Genomic DNA, 21,908 nt, shown 5'->3' with positions numbered 1-21,908 from the left:
TTACATCCTAACATAGGGTATTTCCATACTCAGAGGAGATGGGGTTACACATTTTGGGGGCATCTTCTCCCATTACCCTTTGTAAAAATGGTAAATTTGGTTAAAAAAACAAACTGCATTTTAGTGAAAAAAAAAATTATTTTCATTTACACATCCGACTTTAACGAAAAGTTGTCAAACACCTGTGGGGTGTTAAGGCTTAATGGACCCCTTGTTACATGCCTTGAGGGGGGTAGTTTCCAAAATAGTATGCCATACCAAGAAATGATGCAAGTATCGACTAAAGTAGAACATGTCATGAAAAAACTATCTTGGAATCAGAATGAAAAGTGTTATTAATGCTTAAAGTGACAGTGGTCAGATGTGCAAAAAACCTTAAGGTGAAAATGGGCTTGGTCCTTAAGGGGTTAAAGGAGAATAAAAAGTTAACAAAGGTAATTTAAAGGGGTACTCCGGTGCTTAGACATCTTATCCCCTATCCAAAGGATAGGGGATAAGATGCCTGATTGCGGGAATCCCGCCGCTGGGGACCCCCCGGGATCATGCACGCGGCACCTCGTTTGTAATCAGTCCCCGGAGCGTGTTCGCTCCGGGACTGATTACCGGCGACTACAGGGCGGGTAGCGTGAGACGTCCCGCCCCCATGTGATGTCACGCTCCGCCCCTCAATGCAAGCCTACGGGAGGGGGCGTGACAGCTATCACGCCCCCTCCCGTAGGCTTGCATTGAGGGGCGGAGCGTGACATCACGTGGGGGTGTGACGTCACACGCCGCCCGCCCTGTAGTCGCCGGTAATCAGTCCCAGAGCAAACACGCTCTGGGGACTGATTACAAACAGGGTGCCGGGTGCATGATTCCGGGGGTCCCCAGCAGCGGGACTCCCACGATCAGGAATCTTATCCCCTATCCTTTGAATAGGGGATAAGATGTCTAAGCACCGGAGTACCCCTTTAACCCCTTCCCTAATAAAAGTTTGAATCACCCCCCTTTTCCCCCAAAAAAACTGTGAAAATAAAAATAAACATATGTGGTATGTCCGAAATGTCCGAACTATAAAAAAAAATATATCGTTAATTAAATCACACGGTCAATTGCGTACACGCAAAAAAATTCCAAAGTCCAAAATAGCGTAGTTTTGGTCACTTTTTATATCATGAAAAAATGAATAAAAAGCGATTATAAAGTCCGATCAACACAAAAATGGTACCGATAAAAACTTCAGAACACGGCTCAAAAAATTAGTCCTCATACCGTCCCGTACGCGGAAAAATAAAAAAGTTATAGGGGTTAGAAGATGAGAATGTTTTACATATAAATTTTCCTGCATGTAGTTATGATTCTTTTCTAAAGTACAACAATATCCAACCTATATAAGTAGGGTATCATTTTAACTGTATGGACCTACAGAATAAAGATAAGGTGTTATTTTTACCGAAAAATGCACTGCGTAGAAACGGAAGCCCCCAAAAGTTACAAAATGCCATTTTTTTTTCCGTTTCGCCGTGGATTTTTGGGTAAAATGACTGTCACTGCAAATTAGAATTGGTGGCGCAAAAAAAAAAGCCATCATATGGAATTTTATGTGCAAAATTGAAAGAGTTATGATTTGAAGGAAATTTATTGGATATTTCAAACTTTAACAAATAAAAAACTGAAATGCAAAATTATTCAGCCCCTTTACTTTCAGTGCAGCAAACTCTCTCCAGAAGTTCAGTGAGGATCTCTGAATGATCCAATGTTGACCTAAATGACTAATGATGATAAATAGAATCCACCTGTGTGTAATCATGTCTCCGTATAAATGCACCTGCACTGTGATAGTCTCAGAGGTCCATTTGAAGCGCAGATAGCATCATGAAGAACAAGGAACACACCAGGCAGGTCCGAGATACTGTTGTGGAGAAGTTTAAAGCCGGATTTGGATATAAAAAGATTTCCCAAGCTTTAAACATCCCAAGGAGCACTGTGCTAGCGATAATATTGAAATGGAAGGAGTATCAGACCACTGCAAATCTACGAAGACCTGGCCGTCCCTCTAAACTTTCAGCTCATACAAGGAGAAGACTGATCAGAGATGCAGCCAGGAGTCCCATGATCACTCTGGATGAACTGCAGAGATCTACAGCTGGGGTGTTAGACTCTGTCCATAGTATACTGACGTACAAATCTGGCCTTTATGGAAGAGTGGCAAGAAGAAAGCCATTTCTTAAAGATATCCATAAAAAGTGTTGTTTAAAGTTTGCCACAAGCCACCTGGAAGACACACCAAACATGTGGAAGAAGGTGCTCTGGTCAGATGAAACCAAAATCAAACGTAAAAGCAACACAGCTCATCACCCTGAACACACCATCCCACTGTCAAACATGGTGGTGGCAGCATCATGGTTTGGGCCTGCTTTTCTTTAGCAGGGACAGGGAAGATGGTTAAAATTGATGGGAAGATGGTTGGAGCCAAACACCAGACCATTCTTGAAGAAAACCTGATGGAGTCGGCAAAAGACCTGAGACTGAGACGGGGATTTGTCTTCCAACAAGACAATGATCCATAACATAAAGCAAAATCTACAATGGAATGATTCACAAATAAACATATCCAGGTATTAGAATGGCAAAGTCAAAATTCAGACCTGAATCCAATCGAGAATCTGTGGAAAGAACTGAAAACTGCTATTCACAAATTCTCTCCATCCAACCTCACTGAGCTCGAGCTGTTTTGCAAGGAGGAATGGGCAAAAATGTCAGTCTCTTGATGTGCAAAACTGATAGAGACATACCCCAAGCAAAGTATTAACTTAAGGGAGCTGAATAATTTTAACGCCCAATTTTTTTGTTTTTTATTTATTAAAAAAGTTTGAAATATCCAATAAATTTCGTTCCACTTCATGATTGTGTCCCACTTGTTTTTTATTCTTTTTTTTTTTTTATTCGTTTTATTGAAAAGTAAATAACGTTAGACCACAGGCCCATTAAAGTGAACACAAAGCATATCTACAGTACATAGAGAAAGGGTCATGAGACCATACATCAAAATACAGAATGCAAGCGACAGGATACACCAGGTTACATCACATGGTATACATCGAAGTCATAAAACACTACCCAACTGAGGTAGGGTAAACTGAAAACAAAATAGAACAAGAAGGCGAACATTCGCCAAAATTATCAATCGTATACCATCCCGCGAGGTCCGCCAATACTATCACTAGTTAGTGGTACCATCAAATAACCCATGAGAAAAAACCCCGAAAGGTAACCCACGCATCCATCAAGAGAAAAAGAATCGACAAACGTACACAGAAAGAGAAACAAAGGTTAGAGAAGACAACAGACAGCAAGCATAACATCAGAGGATCTTACATTGTCCCAGAGGAGGTCACAGAGTACGAGCATTGAGTCAAGGGAGAGGAGCACCAACCACCCCACACAGAATAAAATTTACCCGGGCACTTCCTATTTTTGTACACTATGTGTGAGAACGGCAATGTAGCATTGACCATAGCTTTCCATTGAGTCAAGGTAGGAGAGCCGGGGGCCATCCATTTAAGGGCAATAGCCTTCCTGGCCAAGAACAAAGTTTCCCGCAAAAACGTACGCACGTGATGTGTCCATATCTCCTCATCTAAGATACCAAAAAGGCAGATCAAAGGATCAAGAGATAGGGAAGGTTGAGCCAGAGTAGCCAAAAAAGTGAGCACTGCGCACCAGAAAGCTGCTATATAGGGGCAGGCCCATATCAAATGCCAAAAGTCTGCCCTGGCAGCGCTACAGCGATGACAAGCATCGGAGTCTGAACGACCCATTCTATGGAGCCTTAAAGGAGTGATATAACTATAGTGGATAATGTTCAATTGGATCAATTTATTATTCGCTGCCGGGGACACTAACATGTGGGAGGAAAAAATGTCCTCCCAATAATCCTTAGTCAAATTAGGGATATGGGATTCCCAATGCCGGACCGCCGGTACTGGAGTGCGGGAGTTCTTGGCCTGAATAAGGTGCGTGTACAGGATGGACACCAGCCCCCTGGGACCCTGCGACTTCAGAACCCCAATAAGGGGAAACGCTGATATCAATGGGCTCCCCATTGGGAACTGGGCATTCAGGGCGTGTCGGAGCTGGAGGTATTTAAAAAAGCTTGACTGGATTGCAACTGATCAAATGAACAGAGCACATTGTCACGGTAAACATGCCCCAAAGTAAACACCCCCACGTTCTGCCAGAAGACTGGGTCCAGAGCATCGCCCACATGAGGAAGTTGAGGGTTATGCCATAGAGGGGTATCCTCAGAGATGTCAGTATATCCATATATTCCCTTAACAGCCCACCAGAACTTTATGGCCAGCTTATGTAGTTGGAGGTAAGCTCTACCTCTAAGGACAGGACTATCTAGCAGCATCCTAAGGGTCATTGTCGGGACAGACCTAGCTAAGGACTGTTCGGAGTCCGGCACCACATCCCCAGAGATCCAGTGCCTGATATACCGGAGTTGTCAGGGAGTGACATTCCCGCCGCCAACTTGGGGCGTTGTAACATGGTTAGCCGAATTTAAGGTCTATTGGGGCCCCAAATAAATGGTGAAAGAAGGGAGTGAAGAGAATCAAAAAAGTGTCTAGGTACAGGCACAGAGGCATGCTCCAGCGCATAAAGGCACTTAGGTAAGACAATGAGTTTAATAAGATCGATACGGTCAGCGACCGACAACGGGAGCGTGGCCCACACCCGGAACTTCGCTTTAATATAAGGAAGTAGAGTGAGTATATTGGCGGACAGGTCAAGCAAAGGATCTCTGTGAATGTGAACCCCCAAATACTTAAATGAGGAAACCACCGGGAGACCATTCATTACTGGGGGCCAATCTTTAGACAGAAGCGGCATCACTGCAGACTTAGTCCAGTTAATGAATAAACCAGAGAAATACCCAAAACGGTCCATGAGCGCCATAACATACGGAAGCATCAATGCAGGGTCAGAGAGGAATAACACCATATCATCGGCATAGAGGCCAATACGCTCCTCCCGGCCCCCCGTAGACGTACCTCGGAAGCCAGGATCCTGTCGAATGCGGAGGGCGAGGGGCTCCACTGCCACCGCAAACAGGAGCGGGGACAAGGGACACCCCTGACGCGTACCCGGGGAAGAACACGGGGAAGAACACACGCCATTCACCAGGATCTGGGCTTGCGGGCATCTGTACAGGAGGGACACCCACTTTCTATAGTTAGGACCAAAACCAAATTTAACAAGGGTAGCCTGTAAATAACCCCATTCCACGGAATCAAAGGCCTTGGCGGCGTCCAGCGACGCCAAAGCCCAATCCCCCCCCCCAGAGCATTCCCCACCTGGACAGCCACCTGTACCCTACGAATGTTATCGGATGTGGATTTGCCCGGCATGAAGCCGGATTGATCAGGGTGAATTATGGATAGGATTACCTTGTTCAATCGGTTAGCTAAAACTTTTGTAAGCACTTTATGATCCAGATTCAGTAGAGAAATGGGTCTGTAAGAACCGCACTCCACAGGATTTTTATCAGGTTTTAGGAGGACAACTATGGTTGCCTCATACATAGAGGCAGGTAGAATACCATCCTCAAATGCCCGTTCAAACATTGCAAGCAGGGATGGAAGGAGCATGTCGGAATACCGCAAGTAAACCTCCAGTGGAAGGCCATCAGGGCCCGGAGATTTACCCTTAGTCATGTCCTCCATGGCATCCTGAATCTCCAATAAGGAGAGGGGGGCCTCCAACATCATCCGATCACTATCCGACAGTACCGGACTTGTTTTTGGTTCTTCACAAAAAATTACAGTTTTATATCTTTATGTTTGAAGCCTGAAATCGGCCACAAAGTATTTCAGGCCATTGTCCTTCCCTAAAATTCACTACTAGTCTAGTCTACAGGGCTGCTGTCAAGAGCAATAGGCTAAAGTGTCTAAAACGCAGTACTTGTAAAGGTCTACACAACCACATGTGGGTGGAGCACTTCATGACAGTTGCATTAGGCTCCTCCCCCCCCAAGTTGTCTAATCTACTTCCCTTCTGGAATTTAAGTACTGTCCTGAAAAGTTTCACCATCCCACCATTTTAGCTCTTGTTTATTTTAGAAATTAGAATACTTTGCTGGAAAACAGCCTTTTTGGTAGCTATCACTTCAGTTAGGGCAAGATTAAAACCCATTCAATGACACCCTTGCAGCAGATCCATTATCAATTTAAATCAAAATTTTCAACCCATGGAGGTCTCAATATGGAGTCACACTCAAAATCCAAATGGAAAGTCACACTCAAAATCCAAATGGAAAACCACACTACAGACTGATTCAATTTTGATGTAATGTTCTTAAAGCATGTCAAAATGAGGCTCAGTAGTGTGAGTGGCCTCCACGTGCCCGTATGACCTGCCTACAATGCCTGGACATGCTCCTGATGATGTGGTGGACGGTCTCCTGAGGGATGTCCTCCCAGACCTGGACTAAAGCATCTGCCAACTCCTGGACAGTCTGTGGTGCAATGTGGCATTGGTGGATGGAGCAAGACATGATGTCCCAGATGTGCTCAATGTTGGGCTGTAAGCAGAACCCCCGCCTATGTCTGTTGGTCCCTCATACCACTCTTATGGAGTCTGTTTCTGACCGTTTGAGTGGACACCTGCACATTTGTGGCCTGCTGGAGGTCATTTTGCAGGGCTCTGGCAGTGCTCCTCCTTGCACTACGGCCTCCTCCACATCTCCTGATGGACTGGCCTGTCTCCTGGTAGCACCTCCATGCTCTGGACACTACGCTGACAGACACATCAAACCTTCTTGCCACAGCTCGCATTGATGTGCCATCCTGGATGAGCTGCACTAAGTGAGCCACTTGTGTGGGTTGTAGACTCCGTCTCATGCTACCACTCGAGTGAAAGCACCGCCAGCATTCAAAAGTGACCAAAACATCAGCCAAGAAGCATAGGAACTGAGAAGTGGTCTGCAGTCACCACCTGCAGAACCATTCCTTTATTGGGGGTGTCTTGCTAATTGCCTTTAATTTCCACCTGTTGTCTGTTCCATTTGCACAACAGCATGTGAAATTGATTGTCAGTGTTGCTTCCTGAGTGGACAGTGTGATTTCACAGAAGTGTGATTGACTTGGAGTTACATTGTGTTGTTTAAAGGGTAGCTCCCACCATCCTATTTTTTTATTTTTTTTGCTAGCCCGTTTCCCCCCCCCCCCCCCCCGCTACGGCACTAGCCCGTTCACTCCTCACCCCCCCCCCCGTCCCGCATACCCCGTTCCCTCATTACACTTGCAATTACTGCAGAGTCCGGCAGCGGGCGTGCAGGGACAGAGGCGGCGGTGGCAACGAGGCGGCGGTGGCGATGTGCGGGAGGAGTGGCCTCCCAGCCAGTGGCCGGGGAGCCAATGCGCTCGCTCCCGCCTGTCTGATTGACAGGCAGGGAGCGAGTGCAGCCTAACTGAAAAAGGACTGATTGCCACTCCAAAATCAGTCCTTTTTCAGTAGCCGGTTTTTAATTGTAAATTAAACCTTTTTAATGAAAAAAATAATAATAAAAGTATATTAGAGATATGTTGTAGTACATAAGTACTACAACATATCAAAAAATAAAGTTGGTGACAGTGCCCATTTAAGTGTTCCCTTTATGTTTTCTGAGCAGTGTAGAATCATACAGGTGCCACCAGTGAATAGTGGTAGACACCAGTGCTGTTGCTCACAGATCAGCCTCTTCTCCCTGTAGAATGACCTATGGTAAAGTCACAGAGATTTTAGCTTAACCCCTTAAGGGGTACTCCGCCCCTAGACATCTTTTCCCCTATCCTACCGCTGGGGACCCCTGCAATCTCTCACTTGTCATCAGCTGCACGCCCCCTCCCATAGGCTTGCAGTGAGGGGGTGGGCCCGTGACGTCACGATACTCCGACCCCTGTATCGTGAGTCATCAGCACGGAGGGATCTTCGCTCCATGCAGCTGATTACAAGCGGGTGCTGCAGGAGAGATTGCGGAGATCCCCAGCTGCAGGACCCACGCGATCAGACACCTTATCCCCCATCCTTTGGATAGGGGATAAGATGTCTAGGAGTTGAGTACCCCTTTAAGGACAATGGACGTAAATGTATGTCCTGATATGCTAGGACTTAGCGCACCAGGACATACATTTACGCCATTTAATGATGTGAGCAACGTTCCGGTGCTCACATCATGCACGGCAGGTCCCTGCTGCTATCAGCAGCCAGGGACCCGCCATTAACCCTTCAGATGCCGTGATCAATACAGATCAATGCAGCCATTCTGCACTTTGAATGGATGATTGAGTTGCCTGCGCCCAGTGCCACAAGGATCCGATCATCCAACATGGCGGCTGTCATCCCAGGATCATCTTCTCTGGTCTGACATCGAATAGACCAGAGAAGAAGATGGCTGATAATACTGATCAGTTCTATGCCTATGCATTGCTCTGAACAGTATTAGCAATCTAATGATTGCTATAAATACTGTGTATTTTATAACATAAAAAGAGTAAAGAAAAAAAAATTTAAAAAATGTGCCGTGTACATAAATGTTTGAAATATCACAAAATAATGTAAATGATTTTGTATGGTAAACAGCGTAAACATAAAATAAAAATCCAAAAACTATGTATCATGGCGCAAAAAACGAGGAGCCCTCATACAGCCCCATACACGGAAAAAATTTGAAAGTTAAAGGTGGTCAAAGTACTAATTTTTAAACATACTTATTTTGTGAAAAAAATTTAGTTTTAAGTTCAATAATAAAGTATAATTTTATTCGTATTGACCCACAAAATAAAGAACTGCACACGAAACCACGGAATATGCTAATTACTCTTGTATTTTATCATTCATCACCTTTCATACAAAACTTTCTTCGGCAAGGTTCAAAGTATAAAACAAAGCATAGTCATACATATGCAGAATCGCTAGATGTTTGCGGATGCGGATATGTTTGGAAAGTCCATTGCGAGGCTTGAAACACTGCCGTCAGGGCTTACAGGCTTGTGAGCTCCCATACTCTGTCTGGAAGAAAGGCTGGATGATCGGCAAGGAAGTTTACTCATCTTCTGTATATATGACCAAGGAATAAAGAAAACGTCATTTTTGCAGTAAAGTGTACAGTGTAAAAACGAAGGTCTCCAAAAATTCAGTTTTCTTTTCAATTTCCTCACACAAATAATAGTTTTTTTGGGTTTGCCGTACATTTTATGGTAAAGTGATTGATGTCATTACAAATTACAATTGGTCATGCAAAAAACAAGCTCACACATGGGTCTGTGGACAGAAATTAGGGAAATTAGGTCCCTTAGGGACCACAGGTTTTTTCATTTTTGAACTTTCGTTTTTTTCTCCTCACCTTCTAAAAATCATAATGCTTTCAATTTTCCACCTACAAACCCATATGAGAGCTTGTTTTTTGTGCCACCAATTCTACTTTGTAATAACATCAATAATTTCACCACAAGATCTACAGCGAAACCAGAAAAAAAAATTGGGGGGGCTAAATTGAAAAAAAAAAAAATGCATTTTGTAACTTTTGGGGGCTTCCGTTTCTACGCAGATCACTTTTTGGTAAAAATTACACCTTACCTTTTATTCTGTAGGTCCATATGATTAAAATGATACCCAACTTATATAGGTTTGATTTTGTTTTACTTCTGTTAAACAATTATAACTTTATGCATGAAAATTTGTAGGTTTCCCTTGTTCTCTTCTGACCCCTATAACATTCAAATTTTTCCATATACAGAAAATGTGTGAGGATAATTTTTTTGCGCCATGATCTCTAGTTTTTATCGGTACCATTTTTGTTTTCATAGGACTTTTTGATCGTTTTTTATATATACGCCATTGACGTATGTTTAATTAACATTGTATTTTTATAGTTTGGACACAGGCATGCAGCGATACCACATATGTTTACTTTTATTATGTTTTTATATATATTTAATATGGAATTTGGGAAAAGGGGGTTGATTTTAACCTTTAATATGGAAGGGGTTAATGTTTTTTAAAAAACAAAAACTTTTATTAAACTTTTTTTTTACAATTTATTTGTCCCCTTTGGGGACTTTAAGGAGGAATCATTAGATTGGCACAGGTTTGAGTCAGGAGCCGTGCCATGCACAGTTAATGGCACAAAGATGTGTATCCTTGATCGTTAACCAGTTAAAAGTTATGATTTTTAGAAGGTGAGGAGGAAATAAACGACAACGCAAAAAGTGGTACTCCTGTGGAAAACTATTTTTCTTATATCAATTGGTGCCAGAAAGTTAAACAGATTTTTAAATTACTTATATTTAAAAATCTTAATCCAACCAGTACTTATCAGCTGCTGTATGCTCCATAGGAAGTTATTTTCTTTTTTAATTACTTTCCTGTCTGACTACAGTGCTGTCTGCTGACATTTCTGTCCATGTCAGGAACTGTCCAGAGCAAGAAAGGTGTGCTATGGGGATTTGCTTCTGCTCTGTACAGTTCCTGAAACAGACAGGTGTCAGCAGAGGTGTCAGACAGAAAAGAAATTCAAAAAGAAAAGAACTTCCTCGGGTGCATACAGCAGCTGATAAAAACTGGAAGACTTAAGATTTTAAAATAGAAGTAATGTACAAATCTGTTTAACTATCTGGCACCAGTTGTTTTCCACCAGAGAACTCCTTTAAGGCCACAATGGGGTGTTACCTTAAAGGGGTATTCCAGGATTTTTTTTTTATTTGACTATGCTACAGGGGCTGTAAAGTTAGTGTAGTTCATAATATAGTGTCTGTACCTGTGTGTGACGTTTTTTTCACAATTCTTCTGTGATTTTTCACTATAATATTTATTTTTAACTACATACAAAATTACTGTTGTCTCAGATTTTTCCCAGACTTTTGCAATGCGGCTGAAACCTGACTTACTAGTCAGCTGATGACAGGGAGCCTGTCTGCTTTAAAGGGTAGCTCCCACCATCCTATTTTTTTTTCTGTCCCTGCCTATTGCCAATCTATCCCTAACCCCCTCCCTGCTTTTAATTTTTCTTCTTACTATATTAAAAATAACTTTTTGTCTGCCTGGTAGTGTGCTCACTACCAGGAAGACTTTCCCAGCAGGCACCACGTCACTGATGCCTGCTGGGGACAACACTTCCGCCCTTAGTTTATCTACACAGGGTGCCTCCAGCTGTTTCACCACTACAACTCCCAGCTTGCCCTGACATCTATAGGCTGTCAGGGCATGCTGGGAGTTGTAGTAGTTAAACAGCTGGAGGCACCCTGTGTAGATAAACTATAAGTTAGTGCCATGCGGCGCTACGGCGCTTGCCCGTTCCCTCCGTCAAAGCCCCCCCATACCCTCCATCACAACCCCCCCCCCACCCGCCCGCATACCCCGTTCCCTCCATCACAAACCCCCCGCCCGCATACCCAGTTCCCTCTTACTTACAGATACTGCAGAGTCCGGCAGCGGGCGTACAGGGGCAGCGGCGGCGACGGCACGTGCGGGAGGAGTGGCCTCCCAGCCAGTGGCCGGGGAGCCAATGCGCTCGCTCCCGCCTGTCTGATTGACAGGCAGGGAGTGAGAGCAGCCTAAATGAAAAAGGACTGAATGCCAGGCCAAAATCAGTCTTTTTTCAGGCGTGACATCACGCCAGGCTGCAGCCGGCCACTAGGAGGGAGACCCCTAGTGGCCGGTTTTCAAATGTAAACTATATTAGAGATATGTTGTACTACAACATATCAAAAAAAAAAGTTGGTGACAGTGCCCATTTAATGGGTGGAGCGATTGCTTGGTGGGAGAGAGATCAATCTGCAACTAATGCAACAGCTGTAGGCACCCTGATTGAAAACCACAGGTCTTTTGAATGGATGCAGCTCATTTATGTTTCAATGGGTGGGGTGGCTGATGTGTGGGAGGGAGGAAAATGGAATCATGGCATTTGTAGGCAAAAAAGAAAAGTCAAACAGGAAATGCAAGTTCACAAAAACTAGCCACAGTGTTATGGTAATCTCACAACATAGCAATTTAGCCCAAGACAAGCGCAGATCCTTCCTAAGCATGTCCATTACTGTCTGCCAGGTACATACTAACATCACCTTATGGTGGAGAACCCCCTTTAAGGGATTAAAGAAGGGATGAAGGATGAAAAATACTGAAGTATGACTAAGCCTCAAGCTGCATTCACATGGCTGTATTTGGATTCTGTGTTTTGTTCCATTTATTCTGTATGAAATTAGATCAGATCTCTTTAGAGGTACTTCCATATAGGCTGCAAAACATCTGTAACTAGCAGCTTTGGAAACAATGTTCTAATACTTTTATAATGTTTTTCACTCTTTATTTCAGTTGTAAACAAAGCAAAAATATCAAGAAAAATTATGAACACAGGAAGTTATAGAGTTATGTTTAGATTTTTCATGGATCAAACTACTATTGCATAGAGACATACATTACATGTCAATTACAGGTAAGGTAAGTGGCGGAAGTGACATGTTCTGTCTACCGCGTACTTCACTTGTGTATAACTATTGCAGCGGGTCTTTGAACCGTAGACTAGGGGCGATCTAAACTTTTGACATGTCTGGATTTAAATGGGTACTCGGGGATACAACTTTTCATTTTCAACTTGCCCAGAATGCCAGAAATAAAAAAAAAAACAATCTGGACTAATCTCTTGCCGCTCCTTTGGTATCTCGCTCTCAGTCTCCTGCAGCAGTCCTCTTCCTGCTTCTTGTAATTGTCACAGTACGGCTCAGCTAATTGTCAACTTCAGGGAATATGACTTATTAAGCCATGGCTTGGTCTTCTTTCTGGTGCCATGGCTCAATATGTCACACTGCCGTTCAGTTTGTCACTGGCCGAGACAGGACATTGCTGTGGCCGGCGATTAGCTGAGCGCAGTGTGACAGTTTGACCACAAGAAGCAGAAAGAGGATCACTGCGGAGGCTGGGAGTGCAATAGCAGAGACATCAAGGAGAGAATGCTGGCAATTTGGGCAAGTTAAAAGAAACATTGTATCCCATAGTACCCCTTTAACCCCTTCAGGACGGAGCCCATTTTGGCCTTAAGGACCGGAGCGTTTTTTGCACATCTGACCACTGTCACTTTAAACATTAATAACTCTGGGATGCTTTTAGTTATCATTCTGATTCCGAGATTGTTTTTTCGTGACATATTCTACTTTAACATAGTGGTAAATTTTTGTCGATACTTGCATCCTTTCTTGGTGAAAAATCCGTAAATTTGATGAAAAATTTGAAAATTTTGCATTTTTCTAACTCTTTGCTTGTAAGGAAAATGGATATTACGAATACATTTTTTTTTGGTTCACATATACAATATGTCTACTTTATGTTTGCATCATAAAATTGACGTGTTTTTACTTTTGGAAGACACCAAAGGGCTTCAACGGTCAGCAGCAATTTTCTGATTTTTCACAAAATTTTCAAACTCAGTATTTTTCAGGGACCAGTTCAGGTTTGAAGTGGATTTGAAGGGTCTTCATATTAGAAATACCCCATAAATGACCCCATTATAAAAACTACACCCCCCAAAGTATTCAAAATGACATTCAGTCAGCGTTTTAACCCTTTAGGTGTTTCACACGAATAGCAGCAAAGTGAAGGAGAAAATTCACAATCTTCATTTTTTACACTCACATGTTCTTGTAGACCCAATTTTTGAATTTTTACAAGGGGTAAAAGGACAAAATGTTTACTTGTATTTGTAGCCCAATTTCTCTCGAGTAAGGACATACCTTATATGTCTATGTAAAGTGTTCGGCGGGCGCAGTAGAGGGCTCAGAAGGGAAGGAGCCACAAGGGGATTTTGGAGAGTACGTTTTTCTGAAATGGTTTTTGGGGGGCATGTTACATTTAGGAAGCCCTTATGGTGCCAGAACAGCAAAAAAAAAACACATGGCATACCATTTTGGAAACTAGACCCCTCGGGGAATGTAACATGGGATAAAGTGAACCTTAATACCCCACAGGTGTTTCACGACTTTTGCAAATGTAAAAAAAATAAAAAAGATTTTACCTAAAATGCTTGTTTTCCCAAAAAAAATTTATTTTTAAAAAGGGTAATAGCAGAAAATACCCCTAAAAATTTGAAGCCCAATTTCTCCCGATTCAGAAAACACCCCATATGGGGGTGAAAAGTGCTCTGCTGGCGCACTACAGGTCTCGGAAGAGAAGGAGTCACATTTGGCTTTTTGAACGCAAATTTTTCTCTGGGGGCATGCCGCATTTAGGAAGCCCCTATGGTGCCAGGACAGCAAAAAAAAACCCACATGGCATACCATTTTGGAAACTAGACCCCTCGGGGAACGTAACAAGGGGTTAAGTGAACCTTTATACCCCACAGGTGTTTCACGACTTTTGCATATGTAAAAAAAAATATTTTTTTTTACCTAAAATGCTTGTTTTCCCAAAAATTTTACATTTTTAAAAAGGGTAAAAGCAGAAAATACCCCCCAAAATTTGAAGCCCAATTTCTCCCGAGTACGGCGATACCCCATATGTGACCCTTAACTGTTGCCTTGAAATACGACAGGGCTCCAAAGTGAGAGCGCCATGCGCATTTGAGGCCTAAATTAGGGATTGCATAGGGGTGGACATAGGGGTATTCTACGCCAGTGATTCCCAAACAGGGTGCCTCCAGCTGTTGCAAAACTCCCAGCATGCCTGGACAGTCAACGGCTGTCCGACAATACTGGGAGTTGTTTTGCGACAGCTGGAGGCTCCGTTCTGGAAACAGTGGCGTACCAGACGTTTTTCATTTTTATTGGGGAGGGGAGGGGGGCTGTGTAGGGGTATGTGTATACGTAGTGTTTTTTACTTTTTATTTTATTTTTTGTGTTAGTGTAGTTTAGTGTTTTTAGGGTACAGTCGCACGGGCGGGGGTTCACAGTAGTTTCTCGCTGGCAATTTGAGCTGCAGCAGAAAGTTTGCGGCAGCTCAAATTTGCAGCCAGATACTTACTGTAATCCTCCGCCCATGTGAGTGTACCCTGTACGTTCACATTGGGGGGGGGACATCCAGCTGTTGCATAACTACAACTCCCAGCATGCCCGTTGGCTGTCGGTGACTGCTGAGAGTTGCAGTTTTGCAACAGCTGTAGGCACACTGGTTATGTATCACTGAGTTTGTGACCTAACTCAGTGTTTCACAACCAGTGTGCCTCCAGCTGTTGCAAAACTACAACTCCCAGCATGTACGGTGCATGGTGTACGGTGACTGCTGAGAGTTGTAGTTTGCAACAGCTGGAGGCACACCGGTCGTGAAACACTGAGTTAGGTAAAAAAAAAAATGAGTTTCACAACCAGTGTGCCTTCAGCTGTTGCAAAACTACAACTCTCAGCAGTCACCGACAGCCAACGGGCATGCTGGGAGTTGTAGTTATGCAACCAGCAGATGCACCACTACAACTCCCAGCATGCACTTTAGCTGTTTGTGCAAGCTGGGAGTTGTAGTTATACAACAGCTGAAGGTACACTTTTCCATAGAAAGAATGTGCCTCCAGCTGTTGCAAAACCATAAGTCCCAGCATGCCCATAAGGGAATGCTGGGAGTTGTGGTGGTCTGCCTCCTGCTGTTGCATAACTACAGCTCCCAGCATGCCCTTTTTGCATGCTGGGAGCTGTTGCTAAGCAACAGCAGGAGGCTGTCACTCACCTCCAACGATCCAGACGCTGCAGGTCAGTCCCGCCGCCGCAGCTGCTCCTGGGGCCCCGATCCCAACAGGGGCGCCGGGGATCGGGGTCCCCAGCACCCGGGGTGCACGTCTCGCACCTGCTCACGTCCTCCAGAAGAGGGGCGGAGCGGGTGCGGGAGTGACACCCGCAGCAGGCGCCCTGATTGGTTCGGCCGGTAATCCGGCCGACGAATCAGGGCGATCGTGAGGTGGCACCAGTGCCACCTTACCCCTGCAGGCTCTGGCTGTTCGGGGCCGTCAGAGACGGCCGCGAACAGCCAGTAATTCCGGGTCATCGGGTCACTGGAGACCCGATTGACCCGGAATCGCCGCAGATCGCTGGACTGAATTGTCCAGCGATCTGCGGCGATCGCCGACATGGGGGGCATAATGACCCCCTGGGGGATATGCCGGGATGCCTGCTGAACGATTTCAGCAGGCATCCGGCTCCGGTCCCCAACCGGCTAGCGGTGGGGGCCGGAATTCCCACGGGCGTATGGATACGCCCTCGGTCCTTAAGGACTCGGGATGCAGGGCGCATCCATACGCCCTATGTCCTGAAGAGGTTAAAGGAGAAGTATCATGTTAAAAAAAAAACGTATCCCCTACCCAAAGGATAAGTTTTAGATTGTGGGGGGTCCGAGCGCTGGGCCCCCCTCCTGCGATCTCCTGTTTGGAGCCCCAGCTCTGCTTCCCAGCGGCACGTCTCGACCCCTACTACGTCCCCTCCATATAGCTGTATGGGAGAGCTGTTCGGCAATCTTTGGCTATCCCATAGAGCTATAAAGAGGGAGCCCCCGCTTTGGGTGGGGGTCGTGATGCGCCACTGCGATCTAAAACGTATCCCCTATCCTTTGGATAGGGGTTAAATTCTTTTACATATTTCTTTTTTAAAGCTCAGTGAACAATATTTATTCAGCATAAGGTTTTAGTTTTTGCTGTTCAGTTTTCATCACTTCATGCAAATGTATTACTTGATTTTATTTAGGGTTGTTAGGATTTCTAAAAATCAGTGTGTTCTGCCAAAAATATTTAATATGGGTCGGCAGAAATGTTACTGCCAACAGTGACACCCATGTGTAACAGAACCGGCACTGCAATCCACACGATCCACCTACCTAGCAGGAATGTGGAATAAGTACCGAATGGCAAGTTATCATAATTTTAGTTGCTTTGTATAAAATTATTGCTGAACTTAGGAAGCCATCTGTTTTTAAGATTTTGAATGTACTCTCTAGATTTAAAGAGCTGCTCTTGTTAAAATAGATATTCAAATAAATCTGCGTAATTGGGTTATTTTTGCTTCTCTTATTAATTTTACACCTTAGCATATGCAGTAACATTGCTGGGAGTTCACCTTCTGCAATGCCTACCACAAAAACGAAGGGGAACAAGGTCCCTTTTAATATTTCTCCAACACAGATACCAAAAGACTGGGTTCAGACTATGAAATTTCCAAGCGTAATTCAGATTAGAAATTTTGCTTGGAAATCCCATTGCAGCAAAGTCCTCTTGCTGTCAGTGGTATTTCCTGCACACTACGGAATTTCAGGGGCGGAGCTTTAGCTGTTAAAGTTCTGTTGCAAAAAGAATGATCTTGCTCATTTTTTTTTATGTAATCCAAGCGGAATACATCTTTTGGACAGCAATGTCTGCATAGTCCTAGTGATCCCACAAAATCTCCAGATGGAGATTCATTAGCCTAAACCAAGCCTAAGGTTTGTGTAAGTTACAGCACTTTTTTATGATGAGAAAACTTTATTTGGTTTTCTTGTAAGGCCTTTTCATCATGTGATGTTCTGTTCTCCATTACAGCAGAACTCAACATTCTCCTGATAGCAGTGCGTCTTTGGTTCACTTATGACAAAAACGAGGGAAGGGGAGACAAATAGGAGGCACAGCCTGTGCCGTTATTCCGATAGGATTCAGTAATATGATGTGTGCAAGATAGTGCTCACCTGGTGGTGTTGTATGCCAGGTACAACACCTGATATAGCGTAGAACCCAATTACAGGGTATGAAGCCAGGAGCTGCCCGAGGTGATCCCGTGTCAGAAGCGAGTTCTGACCGGTGGAGGAAAGCTGAAGGTGTTCCGTATGACCGGGAAGGAAAATCCTCGTTGCGGCAATCACTCGGTGTTTGGCTGGCGGTAGCCAGGAGAGGTATGTATAGCCTCAGAGGGCAGTAACCGATGCGGACAAGTAAAAAAAGAAACAAAGTATTTTATTTAGTAAGGGACTACGCGTTGTGAGGGGCAAGACCCCCTCTTCTTGGACCTGATGAAGAGGGGGTCTTGCCCCTCGCAACACGTAGTCCCTTACTAAATAAAATACTTTGTTTCCTTTTTTTACTTGTCCGCATCGGTTACTGCCCTCTGAGGCTATACATACCTCTCCCGGCTACCGCCAGCCAAACACTGAGTGATTGCCGCAACGAGGATTTTCCTTCCCGGTCATACCTTCAGCTTTGGTTCACTTATGACAGGCACACACACAAGATATGTCATAGGATATATTCTATTGTAGGTGACTGTGACTTTATTCCAGTAACTTACATTGCAGCTGTCCTGAATTCTATGTATTGTAACAAAGTAGCTGCAGTTGTTGTTTCATGGAAGGTTCTACTCTTGCCCAGACTTTGTATATTGCTGTGGCCAAATGCTACAGCTCCATGAGCTTCATATAGGTCTGTTTATTCTACCATTCTCCCTGAGAGTGCCACTTTAACTCTTTCATGACCAGGGTTTTCCTAACCAAAATAAGAGATACAAATAATGTCAGTTTTATTGAATGTTTTCCCACTAAACTGTATATCAGTCTGCTCAACTCTTTGTTCCCTATAACATTCTGCTTACTGGCAGATGAGACTGCATTACAGGTTTCCTTTACAATAGAAGTGAATATCAATTACCGTAATATTGCAGTTCTTTTGCAATTATTTGTCCTAATTCTTTAAATGCTTTGTTTTAAAGTTGACCTGTCAGCCTTTTTAATATGTAAATGAGGCTTAAGTGCCCAGAGGGAATTCCCCATGGCAAAACACCAGAGTTAGTTAGGTCCTTTTATTTATTAGTGGGGTAGACAGAACCCTGGGCTCTTGCTTTGCTGGGGAACACTCCTCTGAGCACTTGATCCTCATTTACATATTAACAAACAGGCTGTGATACTTCTGCTTTAAGGTAGTTTATTTAGTGACTATTATGGTGGAATTTACTAAAGCTGGTGTTTCACATGTAGGTCTTCAGTAAAAGAACACTGTCATTAGATAAGCCAGATCTAATAACAGGAATGTTAACAGGCTTCTATTTTGCATATCTTTTGCTGCTTCTGCACTGCCTGACTAAAATATGATTTCAGCCAAAATCTTACAATTCCTGTCATAAATTAAGGTAAATCTGCTGGACCATTGAAGGCCACGCCTCTCTGCAAAACCCCCCCCGCCCTTTAGTTTTTAAAGGTGAAGGCTGAAGGGAAAAAAGTCACACCTTTTTGTTCAGAAGGAGGTTTCCCATTCAACGGTTGTAAATGTGCCCCTATGCACCCCAAAAATTATTTCACTTAATTTGCCCTTAGTAGAAAAGTAATAATCCCAGCACTCATGCAAAAGGGGTTTATTGCATATCCTCAATATAAACAGGACACATTTATGGTGAGTGCTGGGATTAATACTTTTCTACTAGGCTCTAGATTTAAAGGGGTACTCCGGCCCTAAGACATCTTATCCCCTATGCAAAGGATAGGGGATAAGATGTCTGACGGCGGGGGTCCCGCCACTGTGGACCCTAGCAATCTTGCATTCGGCACCCATGGGGCATGACATCACACGGGGGCGGAGTCGGGATGTCACGATACTCCGGCCCCGTGGTCGGCACCTGGCAGTTTGTGAGCTGGAAGCACGGGGTGCAGCTCAAAGAGGTGGGTGCCGAATGCAAGACTGCGGGGGTCAGACATCTTATCTCCTATCCTTTGGATAGGGTATAAGATGTCTTAGGGCTGGAGTACCTCTTTTATCCGTCCACTTGCACCACCACTGATTTACCGAAGTGCCAACCCTCAACCCATCTTAAATACACTAATTTTCCCATACACACTTATCACTACACTTGTATTTTTCTCCTGAAGGGCATGTTCATACTACGGAATTCCCGCGGGGGACAATTCCGCCACTGAAACTGTTCCGCGCAAAGAAAGAACATGTTCATTCTTCGCACAGATTCCGCGAGCACTGCATAGCCGTCAATGGTGACTCCTCAGTGCCCCGCGGCCCTAGCGCCGAAGTATTTTACGTGGCAGCCGCCAGACGGAATCTCCACTCGCTGAATTCAGCGAGCGGAGAGTCCGCAGTGTGAACGCCCTCTTTTATATATATATATATATTTTTTTTTTTATTTGGGGCACAGTTTGTTAGGTACACACGTACCTACTTGACATTTATCAATTAGTCATCTAAAAACATTTACTACCATAGATGGTTGGGAAAAAAAATCTAACGCAAAAAAAAAAAGCTAAGGAAAGAAGTTAACTGTGTGCTAAAATACATTAACATGTGCGAGTATATCAAGGTTTCAGTATTTTTTTAATTTATTTATTTTTTGCTTTTTGCTGCCTGAAATAATTTCATACGTGGGCATAAAGTCTAGAAAAATTTAAAGCACTTGCTTAGTACTTGTGCTAAATAAGTAATGATTCATCTGTAAAAAAAAAAATATATATATATATATTTTTTATTAGTTTAGTAAAAATACATAAGCAAGCATGGTTTAATCAAGCATTTATTCATTACGACAACCCTCTGTCCTTATGCCTCGTTGGGCAATATGTACATGATAACAATAACACAACAACCTAAATGTATCAAGGGTATAACAGCTTTTTAGATATCCAGCTTTTACCTTACAATAATAAGTACCCTACATTTCCATAAACTAAAATGGAACTTAACACTTAAATGGGCACTGCCAGAATTAATAACTTTTTATATGTTGTACAGCTTGGCAAATCATAAATCTTTCTAATACACTTCATAACTTTTTTTTATCTCTTTTTGATTCGAATTGTATACACCAGCTGGTCTATGTGATTAATAATACTTATTGGGACACAAGAGACAATGGGCCTCATTTACTAAGAGTGTAGGGTTTTCACTAGTGTGAAATGTTGCTTCAGACTTGTAGACTTCCACTCTATTTACTATTGGGATCACAGATTTACAAGTCGGGAAAATTTTCTGACCAGCTTTTTCTAGGTGGAAATTTCCAGCCATTTATTCACAGAATTTTCTGTGAATTCAATAGTAAATAGGTCGGGTGGTGAAACCACACTCCTTTTTGGGACCGGACACGCCCCCTTTGAGGCAGACCATGCCCCTTTTTTGGCTTTTCACAATGCAATGTCGGGATAGTTGGATTTTTCTGATGCACACTGTCGCACACTGTCTGAGATATGCCTCAGACAAGTCTCAGACACTACAGTGGGGATCAAAAGTTTGGGCACCCCAGGTAAAAATGTTTATTAATGTGCATAAAGAAGAAAAGGAAAGATGGAAAAATCTCCAAAAGGCATCAAATTACAGATTAGACATTGTTATAATATGTCAAAAAAAGTTAGAATTTAAATGAACAATTTTTATTTTATCAAGCATAAGAAATAACCATACAAACAGTACTGGTCAAGGGTATAACCAGTATAAAAGTACAATAAGAGGGCTCGCAGGTCCTCTAAAGCACAAGGTTAGCTAAGGACATACTACCCAGTCCCAGCTGTACATTAGGATATAACATACACTTAGTAATCAAATAAGTATGTATTCTATAATCTCGGTAGGAACAACCCTAATATTAATCATAATGGAGAACATTCGAAATGCATTTCAGTCCGTTTCAGTCAACAATGGGATATCAGACGTGTGATATTGATATAAAGAAATCAAAGAATAATGATACCCATACTTATGTATCACATAGAACAGATAAATTACATGGGGGAGACATACAAGACTGACAAACTACAAAGACAGACAAAACATATAATCAGCCGTCGCCCAGAACCCAGCTCCCCCCCCCCTCCCCCAGTACAATTCCCCGTGATAGGTCCTGGGAATAACCGAAGGGCAGAATATATGTAGGAAAAAGATTTGCCTTATCTCAAGGAATTTTCAACACCCCCAGAGAACCAGCAAGAGCCGCCATGACATACCATTGAGTAGATGCAAAAGGGCGAACTATGGC

At 43.4% G+C, this 21,908-nt stretch overlaps 2 protein-coding genes across 2 annotated transcripts in view; one reads left to right on the top strand and one right to left on the bottom strand.

Annotated features, from left to right (window-relative positions):
* Window positions 1-21,908, top strand: part of KLHL2 (kelch like family member 2) — a 223,970-nt gene that overhangs the window by 18,100 nt on the left and 183,962 nt on the right. The gene's annotated exons all lie outside the window — the stretch shown is intronic.
* Window positions 1-21,908, bottom strand: part of TMEM192 (transmembrane protein 192) — a 113,230-nt gene that overhangs the window by 85,558 nt on the left and 5,764 nt on the right. The gene's annotated exons all lie outside the window — the stretch shown is intronic.

The sequence above is a fragment of the Hyla sarda genome, chromosome 1, assembly GCF_029499605.1.
Source record: "Hyla sarda isolate aHylSar1 chromosome 1, aHylSar1.hap1, whole genome shotgun sequence".
In the NCBI taxonomy this organism is placed as follows: domain Eukaryota; kingdom Metazoa; phylum Chordata; class Amphibia; order Anura; family Hylidae; genus Hyla; species Hyla sarda.
Note: the sequence above shows the minus strand (reverse complement) of the source record. Positions and strands in the feature narration are given on the sequence as shown.